Here is a 13,525-nt window from a genome sequence, read left to right on the forward strand (position 1 = left end):
TTAATCTCAGAAAGCAGTGGTGTGTAATTGCAGTGATACCAGTGGTCCGGTGAGGGAGTTAGATTAATACCCAGATATTTTATACTATCCGTTCGCAGTGTGAAGGGGGAGCTAAGCTTTAGAGACTTTAATAGAGCCGGCGTACAGGAAACACATAATCCTTCTGATTTGCTAGCATTAATTTTAAAATTGGATAGGTCCCCAAATCGGGTAAACAACTCCTGAAGTCTGGGTAGGGCTGTGGAGGGATTTGTGATAAAAATCAACAAATCATCCGCGAACGCGGCTGTGCAGTGCATTCTGTCTCCAATCGAGACCCCTGACAGGAGCGGTTCCTGACGCAGACTCTGAATCAAAGTCTCAATAGTTAGGATGAAAAGGAGGGGGGAGAGAGGACACCCCTGTCTCGTACCATTCTTGATCTGGATAGGGTTGGAGAGATGACCATTTATTCTAACTTTAGCTTGTGGGGAAGCATATAAAGCTAATATTTTGTGGATAAAAGTTTGTGGGAATCCGAAATGGGAGAGCGCCTTTACCATAAAAATCCAGTCCACCCGGTCAAAGGCTTTCTCTGCATCCGTTGATAGCAGGACCAAAGGAATATTTCTTGCCCTGGTGTACTGGATCAAATGGAGAACTCGCGTAGTGTTATGTTTACCCTCCCGCCCCTTAACAAACCCTGTCTGCTCTGGGTCAATCAGGAATGGGAGTAAAGATTGCATCCTATTGGCTATGAGTTTGGCATATAATTTAATGTCCACATTTAGGAGTGATATAGGGCGATAACTACCACACACTGAGGGGTCTTTACCCTCTTTTGGTATCACCGAAATATGCGCTTCAAGTGCTGAGGGAGAGAGATGCTGAGAAGCGTTGAGTGAATTACATACCCTGAGAAAGAATGGTAGCAAGACCCCTCCAAATTGTTTATAGTAGGAGGCCGGGAAACCATCAGGGCCAGGGGACTTACTAGATGGCATGCTGGAGAGTGCCTCTTGGAGTTCTTGAAGTGTAAAGGGAGCTTCTAGTCTGTTTTTTTGCGGCGTAGTTAAGGATCGAAGAGAGAGGGAATCTAGGAAAGAGTCAATTAGCTTACTTCTGTCTGCAAGTTCCCCGGGAGTCTCCCCAGAGCGTAGGTCATACAGTGCTTGATAGAAGGAGCAAAACTCAGCTGCAATGTCATTGGTGTCCTCAAGTACAGTTCCCGATGGGGTCCTGATTTTGGGGATATAATTCTGTTGTCTTCTCTTTTTAGCTAAAAAGGCCATGAGTTTGCTCCCCTTATCTCCATGCATGTAGTGTTTGTGCAAAGCATAAGTATATGCCTTTGCTGTGCGCAGATTCAAACATTGCTTGAGTTTTTCTCTGGATAAAATAAGCGAGGGGAGAACTCCCTGGGCCGCGGACCGCTTATACTGGCTTTCAAGATCAGATATTTGGGAGAGAAGGTCGTCAATCTCCCTGTTTCTCTCTCTCTTCACGAAGGAACCCATGCTAATGAGTATTCCCCTGATCACTGGCTTATGTGCTTCCCAGATAGTGCTAGCAGAGACATCTTGCGTATCATTTTCCACAAAGTAAGACTTCAGGGCCATCTCGACCCTCTGCTTATTGAGTGGCGAATAGAGGAGAGTTTCGTTAAGTCTCCAATTGTATTGCCTAGGTTTAAGAGTGTGTATGTTGACGAACATGGACATAGGGGCATGATCTGACAGGAGAATGTTACCTATAGAGGGTGAATCCACCAACGGGAGCTGACTGTCCGAGATAAACAGGTAATCTAGTCTTTGGTAGGAGTGGTGAGGGTGGGAGTAGAAAGTGTAGTTTCTAGCTGTGGGGTGAAAGGATCTCCACACATCCAGCAGTCTTAAAGATGTGAGGAGTCTGCGGATTTTCCGCAAAGCTGGGTAGCTATGGACTGAGGTTCCCGTGGAAGAATCCAAGAAGGGTTCAAGTGCAGTGTTGAAATCCCCTCCCAGAAGCGTCAGACCCTCAGAGAACTGAGAAAACTTTTCTAGGGTCTCAGACAGCCACGCTATCTGGCCCAAGTTCGGAGCGTATATGTTACCAATAGTCATCATAGTGTTCGCCACTTTGCCTTTTAAAAAGAGAAAGCGACCCGTATCATCTGCAATCTGGGAGACAAATTCAAAGGGGATGTCAGACCTCATTGCTATACTAACCCCATTACGTTTGCCACTATCGTTGCATGAATGAAACCAAGTAGTGTAGGGTGATTTTGGGAGATTCGGGACTTTACCTTTCAAAAAGTGGGTTTCCTGGAGCAGCAGAACAGACGAGTCCATTTTCTTAAGGGAGTGTAGGACCTGAGAGCGCTTAGAGGGGGAGTTGAATCCCTTGACGTTCCATGTCGTAATCTGTATACGCGACATGGAGGTACCAGTACGGAGAGAGAGAAAGAGATGTTAGGGGAAAAATAAATAAAAAAAATACAGAAAAGAGAACACAAAGAAATGAACTGTTATCAACTTTTGCAGTTAAGATGTGTGCACTGATCAACAGTGCGGTAGTAGTCAGCCAAACACTGACTAGTAGAGAGGCGTGGCGGCGATGAGAGGAGCGAACGAGTGAGTGGAAGAGTGCACCCGTGAACCCCTGTCACCCCGGCCCCAAATAATTAACGTTTAGGCAAGCATAAACTAGGCAAATTTAAAGCACGGCTATTAATCCACCTAAGGAGATAAAGTTAAAACAACTAACCCGTACTCGAGCATATCATTAGACAGATGTAAAAAATATGCACATGAGAGAGAAAAAAAAAAAAAGGACATATTCCTAAGCAGGCCCGCCATGCTATTACGGAGGGTTATTTGCTGGTCTCTTCTTAGACGTACGAGGTCTGGGATTCTGCCAGACCTCCGGCCTAGGCAAAGATGGGAGAGAAGCAACATCTGTATAAGGCTGCCAGAAGGGGATGGTGGCATGGTCCAGGTCCAATGGAGAGCAAGCATTTTCTAGATCTTCCACCGAACGGACAATAAACAATCGTCCTTGGTAGTGATAGGAGAGTCCAAACGGGAAAAGCCACTTATATGGTATTTTTAGGGATCGAAGTCGGTCCGTGACCACCCCCAGAGACCTACGTTTGGATAGGGTAGTCGGGGAAATATCTTGATAGAAAGACAATTTATGTCCCTCAAACCGAAGGTCAGGCATGTCGCGTGTCTTGCGTAGCACCGCTTCTTTAATAGGAAAGGACAATAGCTTGCACACAATATCCCTCGGTGGTTCCCCTTCCTTGGGTTTCGGGCGTAGAGCCCTGTGAGCTCTCTCAATTTGTATGTCAGGAGGGGAATCTGGGCTGAGTACAAATTCCAGAATTTTCTTGGTTATAGACATGGTCTCATGTGGGGGGAAGTTTTCCGGCATCCCTCTAATCCGAAGATTATTGCGTCGTCCCCTATTGTCCTGATCTTCCAGGTAAGTGTGGAGAGAGTTCAGGTGATTTTGACATGCCTGCAGTGCTGAGGAGGTTGCTTCTCCATGAGTGAGTAAGGCATTTTGGGCTTCTTCAAGTCGCTCAACTCTACCTCCAATGTGGTGGACCTCCTGTTTAATATCGGCAAGTTCACGCATTATCGGCTGTAGGGCCTTTTCTATAATCTTTTGCAGGCCTTTAGTGGAGATGGAGACCATGGATGAAGGGTCAGGTGACACGTCTTCCCCTTGGAGACTGTCCGCGTCTGAAACATCTCGGTGGTCATTAGACGATAACGACCTTTTAGCAGAAGATATAGGCCTCTGGGGGAGCGTCTTTTCAGGAACTTATCCATTTCCGGTTGGGTTTTTTTTTGCTTGGGAGTAGTAGGAGGGTCTCCTTGTTTAGCTGGACCAATTTTCACCATCTTGCGTTATCTAAATATCCGAGAGGGCCGGGTATGAGGAGGTAGCAGGTCGCTCACATCCGACAACACAGATTCAGTAGGTATGTAGCGGTAAGATCTTTTCGGTCAAATCACCGCAGTCAACGGTGTAGGCAATAGGAGGGATCCCCAGTAGCTAGAAGATAATGCAGTCCAGAAGCGTATGTGGGACCGTGAGAGGTTGCAAACTGGCGCGCTGACGGGCGGCGATAGGAAATGGTCGGAATTTGCCCCTGGTGTATTATAGGGGGTAGTTGCTTGGGACCCCTGGTGCGTCGGGCCGGGACTGTAGGGCTGAGTAGGCCAAGGTGGTGTCTCAGCAGCTTGGGCCTCAGAGACCGGAGGAGCCTCTCATCCAGTTCAGGGGACCGAGCAGTCGGCCAGTGTAGTGGGGCCGCCGAAATCTAGTCCGGGGATCTGGTGCTCTAACTAGGCCGCCGGTCTTGTGCAGCACAAATGGGCTCGGGGGGACAACGGCTGGTGTGGAAGCTGGGTTCCGTGAAGGGGCCTTCCCTCCTACCTGGTTTCTGGCAGGGGTTGGGCGCGTCTCCACGTGTGCCGCCGGGGCCTGCCGCTCCAAAATCTAGGCCGAGGGTAGAGGCCTTTGTCCAGTGCGCACTGCTCCGACCTTCCCTCGGATTCCCGGATGATTGTAGCCGCCGGGGGAGAGGTGATGGGGAGTGGGGCCCGGGTCTGCCACTCACCATGTATTCCTACGCTGCAGCTGTGAACAGCGGTTCGCCGTTCCAAACTCAAGGGCGGGGATGGCGCCTCCGGCTAGGCCGTCTTGCTCCCACTTTCCAAAGTCGTCCACCCGAGGTGTCAGTCTGTTCCTCTCGATGTGGGGAGCTCGACTAGACAAGAGCTATCGCCGTCAGGTGTGTTGGGAGAGCGGATGGCGGCTGATGATATCAAGCTTTCCGGAGCTCCTGCACGGCACGTCCGCTCTCTCCAACGTCGAAACCACACCCCCCCCCCGAAGGTCATTTCGAATACCTCGTCATGCCCTTTGGGTTGTGTAATGCTCCCGCGGTCTTCCAGAATTTCATAAATGAGATTTTAAGAGATTACCTGGGGGTATTTCTTGTAGTGTACCTTGATGACATACTTGTGTTTTCCAAGGACTGGTCCTCCCACATTGAGCATGTCAGGAATGTGCTCCAGGTCCTTCGGGAAAACAAACTGTTTGCGAAGACCGAAAAATGTGTGTTTGGGGTGCAGGAGATACCATTTTTGGGTCAAATCCTCACTCCTCATGAAATCGGCATGGACCCCGCCAAGGTCCAGGCTGTGGCGGAATGGGTCCAACCTGCCTCCCTGAAGGCATTACAGTGTTTCTTGGGGTTGGCTAATTATTACAGGAGATTTATTGCTAACCTCTCGGTCATCGCTAAGCCTCTTACGTACCTCACTCGCAAGGGTGCCCATCTCCTCCGCTGGCCTCCTGAGGCTGTCCAGGCTTTTGAGGTCCTTAAGAAGTGCTTTATCTCGGCCCCGGTGTTGGTTCAGCCCAACCAAATGGAGCCATTTATCGTGGAGGTTGACGCGTCCGAGGTGGGAGTGGGGGCTGTCTTGTCCCAGGGTACCAGGTCTCTCACCCATCTCCGTCCCTGTGCCTACTTCTCCAGGAAGTTTTCGCCCACTGAGAGTAACTATGATATTGGCAACCGCGAACTCTTAGCCATTAAATGGGCATTTGAAGAGTGGCGCCACTTCCTGGAGGGGGCTAGGCACCAGGTAACGGTCCTTACCGAACACAAGAATCTGGTTTTCCTAGAATCGGCCCGGAGGCTAAACCCGAGACAAGCTCGATGGGCGTTATTTTTTACCAGATTCAATTTTTTGGTTACCTATAGGGCTGGGTCTAAAAATATGAAGGCTGTTGCACTGTCACGTAGCTTCATGGCCAGCCCTCTTTCGGAGGAAGATCCTGCTTGTATTTTGCCTCCAGGTATAATCATTTCCTCTATTGATTCTGATTTAGTCTCTGAAATTGCTACTGATCAAGGCTCAGCTCCCGGGAACCTTCCTTAGAACAAGCTGTTTGTTCCCCTGAAATTCCGGCTAAGGGTACTTAGGGAAAATCATGACTCCGCACTATCTGGTCATCCAGGCATCCTGGGTACCAAGCACCTCATTGCCAGAAACTATTGGTGGCCTGGGTTGCCTAAAGACGTTAAGGCCTACGTCGCCGCTTGTGAGGTTTGTGCTAGGTCCAAGACTCCCAGGTCCCGACCAGCGGGCTTACTACATTCTATGCCCATTCCCCAGAGACCTTGGACCCATATCTCCATGGATTTTATCACCGATTTGCCTCCATCTCAAGGCAAGTCGGTGGTGTGGGTTGTAGTAGACCGCTTCAGTAAGATGTGCCACTTTGTGCCCCTCAAAATACTACCCAATTCTAAGACGTTAGCTACCTTGTTTGTCAAACACATCCTGCGTCTCCATGGGCTCCCTGTCAATATTGTTTCTGACAGAGGGGTACCATTTGTTTCTTTGTTTTGGAGAGCCTTCTGTAAAAAGTTGGAGATTGATCTGTCCTTCTCCTCTGCCTTCCATCCTGAAACTAATGGCTAAACCGAGAGGACTAATCAGTCTCTAGAACAATATTTAAGGTGTTTTATCTCTGACTGTCAATATGATTGGGTCTCATTCATTCTCCTCGCCGAATTTTCCCTTAATAACCGGGTCAGTAACTCGTCAGGGGTCTCCCCTTTTTTCTGTAATTTTGGGTTTAATCCACGGTTCTCCTCCGTTTCACCTGGTAGTTCCAACAATCCCGAGGTAGAGGTCGTTCATCGGGAACTGTGCACAGTCTGGGCCCAGGTTCAGCAGAACCTAGAGGCGTCCCAGAGCATACAAAAAACTCAGGCAGATAGAAGACATTCTGCTAACCCCTTGTTTATGGTCGGGGATCTGGTGTGGCTATCGTCAAAAGAACTTGCGCCTTAAAGTCCCGTCCAAGAAGTTTGCTCCCCGGTTTATAGGGCCGTACAAGGTCATTGAAGTCCTCAATCCTGTCTCCTTCCGACTGGAGTTGCCCCCATCTTTTCGAGTACACGACGTGTTTCATGCCTCCCTCCTTAAACGCTGCTCCCCGTCCTTGGCTCCCTCGAGGAAACCTCCTGTCCCCGTTCTCACCCCTGAGGGGGTAGAATTCGAGGTGGCCAAGATTGTGGACAGCAAGATGGTCCAAGGCTCCCTCCAGTACCTGGTCCATTGGAGAGGATACGGGCCTGAGGAGAGGACTTGGGTACCCGCCCGGGATGTTCACGCTGGGGCATTGGTCAGGAGGTTCCACCTTCGTTTCCCCAATAAACCAGGTCCATCTAGAAAGGGTCCGGTGGCCCCTCATAAAAGGGGGGGTACTGTTAAGGATCTGCCAGGCACAGCTTCTGTATCCACGCCCATAGGTAATCAGTCTGCACCTGCTTCTAGGTCTGTGAGACTGACTCCATCTTCCACCACTCAGGATGGCAGGCTTAGGAGTGGGAGAGCCTATCACAGCCTGGCCAGACGGAGCTAGCTCCCGCCCTCTGTCTATTTATACCTGCCTTTCCTGTTCCTCCTTGCTTGTGATTCTTCTCTGTTGGTTTCCTGGCCCTGCTGCAGCTTCTTGTACTACTTTTCCCTGCTTCGTATTGACCCTGGCTTACTGACTACTCTTCTGCTCTGCATTTGGTACCTCGTACACTCCTGATTTGACTCGGCTTGTTCACTACTCTCCTGCTCTATGTTTGGCACCTCGTACTCTCCTGGTTTGACTCGGCTCGTTTACTACTCTTGTTGCTCACGGTGTTGCCGTGGGCAACTGCCCCGTTTCCCTTTGTTCTGTGTTTCCTTGTCTGTTGTCTGTCGTGCACTTATTGAGTGTAGGGACCGTTGCCCAGTTGTACCCCGTCGCCTAGGGCGGGTCGTTGCAAGTAGGCAGGGACTGAGTGGCGGGTAGATTAGGGCTCACTTGTCTGTTTCCCTATTCCTGTCATTACATTCATTTCCTACTCCTCCTTTGCCTGTGATTCTCCTGTTTCCTGGCTCTGCTGCTTCTGCTTGAACTATTTGTCCCTGCTTCATATTGACCCTGGCTTACTGATTACTCTCCTGCTCTGCGTTTGGTACCTCGTACACTCCTGGTTTGACTCGGCTCGTTCACTACTCTCCTGCTCTGTGTTTGGTACCTCGTACACTCCTGGTTTGACTCGGCTCGTTCACTACTCTTGTTGCTCACGGTGTTGCCGTGGGCAACTGTCCTATTTCCCTTAGCTTCTGTGTACCCTTGTCTGTTTGTCTGTCTTGCACTTATTGAGCGTAGGGACCGTCGCCCAGTTGTACGCCGTCGGCTAGGATGGGCCGTTACAAGTAGGCAGGGACTGAGTGGCGGGTAGATTAGGGCTCACCAGTCTGTCTCCCTTCCCCTTCATTACACATTTATTGAGGATAAAGATTTACTCAAAACCTATATCACCCATGTGAAAAGTAATTGCCCCCTAAACCTAATAACTGGTTGTGCCACCTTTGGCAATACCAACTGCAATCAAATGTTTGCGATAACTTGCAATTAGTCTTCTTTGCTGAAGTGTTTTCATTCAGCTACATTGGAGGGTTGTCAAGCATGAACTGCCCGTTTAACCCCTTAAGGACACGGCCAATTTTAGCCTTGAGGACGGAGCAATTTTTTTTACATTTCCCTCTTTGCATCCCGACGCTCATAACGCTTTTATTTTTTGTACGATGTAGTTTTATGAGACTTTGTTTTTTGCGGGACGAGTTGTACTTTATGTACGTACCATTTTTTGGTACAAATACATTATCGTTTCATTTCTATAAATTTTTAAATAGCTTAAAATGCAGAAAAAAAGTAGTTGCGCAGCAGTTTTAATATTTTTTTTTTTACACCATACACTGATCATCATAAATAATGTTATACATTTGTTATACAGGTTGTTACGGTCGTGGCGATACCAAATGTGTCTATATTATTTCATGTTTTGGGACTTATATTTGAAAAAGTTTATTTATTATAAAAAATGTGTGTTTCTGTGTATTTTTTTTACTTTTTATTTATTTATTTACCATTATTTTTTTTTTACATTAATTTAACTTTTTTTTTTAATCCCATAAAGGGATTTATCATTTTGATTTTTATTTTGTAACTGTAATGTACTGGCATAGATCTATATGCCAGTACATTGGCCTGTTACTGATTGTACACAGGCAGTTGTTAGGGCATACCTCAGTATGCCCTAACAACAGGAAATATGTTCAGACAGCCCTGGGGTCCTTCAATAGACCCTGGGCTGTCAGGCCATACGAGTTGTGGACTTTGATCGCGTCACAGTTATTTTCTGTGACGCGATCAATGTGCAGTCCCCTCTCCTTGAACGCCGCGATCAGCTGTCATCGCGGCGTTCAAAGGGTTAACAGCGGAGAGAAGATGTTTCTCTTCTCTCCGCTGTCAGAGCGGGGCCGTGGCTGTGTATTACAGCCGTTGCCCCGCTCTCGATCGCGCGCACAGACGCGCGCAGGGACGGCTGTCACACAGGACGAGTATGCTCGTCCTAATGCGCGAAGTGCTTGCCGCTCAGGACGAGCATACTCGTCCTGTGTCGGCAACCAGTTAAGGTCTTGTCACAGCATCTCAATGGGGTTCAAGTCAGGACTTTGACTCAGCATTTCCAAAACCTTAATTTTGTTTCCTTTCAGCCTTTCAGAGGTGGACTTGCTTGTGTTCTTCGGATTATTGTCCTGCTGCATAACCCAACTAGGCTTGAGCTTTATAAAGGTCATGAACTAACAGGCGGACATTCTCTTTCAGGATTTTCTGATAGAGAGCAGAATTCACGGTTACATCAATTATGACAAGTTTTCCAGGTCCTGCAGAAGCAAAGCAGCCCCAGACCGACCATCACACTACCACCACCATGTTAGTGTTGGTACGATTTTCTTGAAATGCGGTGTTGGCTTTACTCCAGATTTAATAAGACCCATGTCTTCCAAAAAGTTCCACCTTTGACTCATCAGCCCACAGAAAAATATCCCAAAAGTCTTGGTAATCTAGATTTGTTTTGGCAAATGCAAGACGAGTCTTTGTGTTCTTTTTGGTCGGCGGTGGTCTGCTCCTTGCAAATCTTCCATGGATACCATTTTTGCCCAGTGTCTCCATTTTTATGGAATCATGTACATTGACCTTAAAGACTATGTACACCTTTGAAATCATTATATATATATATATATATATATATATATATATATATATATATATATATATATATATATAAATGTCTATCAGTGTGATTGGTTCAACTTTCAAAATACTTTTTATTCAAAATAATTTTAACCTTTTGAGATACCGCTGCTTTGTGTCCTGTATACAGAGCAGCTGTATCTTGCGCTGAAACCTGTATTTGTCAGGTCAGCGGGATCGTTGGGTTTAGTGTCACGCAGGATCGAGCTGCTATCTTTCACATCTAAGTTCATAACTTAGATGTGATCGATTATAGGTGGATCGGCGTGTCAAACATGCAGGACCCGGAACATCACGATCGTGTGTATGGGGCCAAAATTGCGGAAAAAACCTTGGTCGTGCGCATAAGGCCTTAGGCTTATGAACACTTGGTGCTCACTGCTCGCTGACTAACATGGACAGCCACTCATCTAAATGGCAGCAGCTGCTGCAGGGGAAGTGTCTGGCTGGCTGCGGTGGCTTAAAAATGTAAAGGTGTGATTTGAGATTAGAAAAAAGAGTGTGCTTTATTTAATATACAGCACAACACTTGTCCATGGGCTATGTCTGCCATTGCAGCCCAGCCCCATTGAAGTAAATAGGGCTGCACTGTAATACCAGACAAAACGAATGGACAAGAGTAATGCTGTTGCTGGAAAACTTTAGTAGATGGTAGATAATAATATTTGTTTTATTCAGCTTCCAAAAATTCCTGTGCATATATATATATATATATAATATATATATATATGCAGTAATATCCTGCAGAACCAGTTGCTGGACATGTTTGAAATGTCGCTGGAAATCATGGGACACAATCACGGGTTGGCAAATATGACAATTTTCAATGTAATTAAATATAAACGTTTGGAGAAAGTATTAAAACAACATAAAAAGGTAGTTATTACATCACCTGTATTTTGCTAAAGTATTAAATATGTTTCCCTCTAAATTGTGTATCATTGTGTGACACTATAAGGGATTATGACTTAAAGACGACCTTACAGCTCTGCGGACATTTCTGGTTTAGTAAATGCTTGTATTGATCATGAAATAATAATTCTGGCGCATCTTTTCTTAGCCTTGCAGCAACCCTCTGTCATTTCTCCTGGAAATGTATGAATACATTGATGGTGGCAGTTACCATTCCCCTTGTCAATTGTCAGCACTGATTGGACAATGTCATAGTGTATAAGGACACGCCCCTTTCACAAAGGTAAAAATAACTCCCAGTTGTCACTTTTTTCATACATTTCCAGGAGGAATATCAGAGGAATTGCACAATGTAGAATTTTAAGAAAATATGTATTCTCATTCTTATTTTATGAGGAGTGTCTAGAACAGACATATCAGAAAGGGCTGACAGGACCTTTTTAACTCTAAGGCCGGGTTCCCACATAGCGTAAACCCTGTGGAATTTCCACCTCTGAATTGTTTGCAGAAATTCTGCAGCATTTACAGTAGCAGCAAAGTGGGTGAGATTTTGTAAATCTTAGGTCCACATTTCGGAAAAAATACGCAGTGTACACGTTAATAACTTGACCTGCGATGCAGAATTTAATTCCACATCATGTCAATTTACGCTGCATTTTTATTGATTTTCCATTGCAGGTTTTCCCCATTGTATGGGGTTGCAAAACCAGCAGCAGAAAGCCAATTCTTGTAACTTTTGAGGCATAATTGCAGTGTTTACGCCGCAAAAATCGCAACGGCGGAAGAAAAAAAACAAAATCATACTTGCCCAGAACGCCCTCCTTCTTCCTGCCGTCCGGCATCCTGGGATGACTTTTCATCCCATGTGTCCGCTGCAGCCAAACACAGGCTGCAACTTCACATGGCCTGCAATGTCATCCAGGGAGGTCGGAGCAGAGGTGAGAGAAGGAGGGGGTAAGAATGAAAGGCTTTCTTGCGCAGCGGAATTTCCATCCGAAAAGTCGCACCACAATGTGGTGCGATTTTTCGGAATGGAATGTCCTGCGGGTTCCAGGACGGACATGCTGCGTGATTTTTACACAGCGTATCTGTCCCCTGGGAACCGGCCTAAGACTTATCCAAAGCAAACATGGAATTTATTGCTTTGAAAAACTGGATCAAGGGAAAAGATGTTTTAATTGCCCCTAATGCCATATTCATCCAGGGGGGTTTGTAGAAGTACTGTACTGGAGATGTTTTTTAAGGTTGTGTAACCATAATGCAATATGATAATTTCATGGCCATTTAAGAAACACAGATTACGCAAGTACTACAGTTACGGGTTTTTAAATCAATGAGTTAGACATCATAAAGAACATAAATATGGTGATTTATTTTAATAAGCCACTTATAGTGGAAAGCAGTGGAAGTACAATAGAAGCTCATGTGTGTTGTGCAGAATAGATGCGAGGTGAAGGCTTTAATAATGGAAATGGACATAAAGGGGAAGATTTAGAGCCAGCTTAATGACGTGAAGTACATACAGTGCAAGATAATTGTGTGAGCACTAATGGCCGCTAAGCACCTCCGAAGAACAAGACCTTATGCAACATTTGCCACAAACGGCTTATTGCCTGCGCTCATTGTTCTAGTAATAATATCCCAGCTGGAAAAACAAAAGGCATGTTTGTTCAGGTTTTGTTTTAGCGTGTTCAACATTACTATACTCATGATACTTTGTCTGAATCTTAAATGTGCCCTCTGTCTGCTGTGAAATCTGACTTTTTAATGTGTCAAGCCGCATTAACTCCTCAATGTATCAAATTATAGGAACACAATCTAGTTATGCAAAGTGTGCTACCTTAATGCTGAATTCATGTTTTTATGGATATAGCTGACATTAGGCAAAGCCAATGGGGGAAAATTTCTCTCTTAAAATGGTCCGTTCTACAGCCTAATAGGCAGGTGAAGATTAACCTTGGAGATTGGTAATTGGTGACATAAAGTAACATTCATTTTATTATGGTAATATCTTCAGATTTTGATTTTAGTTTTAGATGATCAAAGATTCATATGAAAATTACATGTGTGAATTGGACATTCCTAATCATTAAAGGGAAATTTATTGACGGTAGACAGTGTGCTTACCTAATACTCCATGCCCCAGTGTTGGGTCCTGGCAGCCATCTTCCAATGAAAAAATACTGGGGGTAGATATACTGGTAGAGCGTCAGCAATGTGCGTTTTCACCACTTATGTACTCGACAAGGTGACGGTGACTTCACCGGTCTCTACAAAACATCAACTGGCCACACCGAGCGGTTAGTCCTTTTAGGGTAACTTCACACATGCAGTTTCGGTGCATCTTTTTAATTCATGATACTTTTTAAAGAAGCCATTCAGCCCCCCCCCCCCACCCATTTGCAAATGTAATGTAGTGTAATGTGGACATGTGTGGTGAATTATTTCATGGACTGCCGCTCCGTTCCAGATTTCCACA

At 46.0% G+C, this 13,525-nt stretch overlaps 1 protein-coding gene across 1 annotated transcript in view; it reads left to right on the top strand.

Moving 5' to 3' along the window:
* TMEM232 (transmembrane protein 232) overlaps positions 1-13,525 on the top strand; it is a 279,633-nt gene that overhangs the window by 48,443 nt on the left and 217,665 nt on the right. The gene's annotated exons all lie outside the window — the stretch shown is intronic.

This window comes from Rhinoderma darwinii, chromosome 1 (genome assembly GCF_050947455.1).
Source record: "Rhinoderma darwinii isolate aRhiDar2 chromosome 1, aRhiDar2.hap1, whole genome shotgun sequence".
In the NCBI taxonomy this organism is placed as follows: Eukaryota; Metazoa; Chordata; class Amphibia; order Anura; family Rhinodermatidae; genus Rhinoderma; species Rhinoderma darwinii.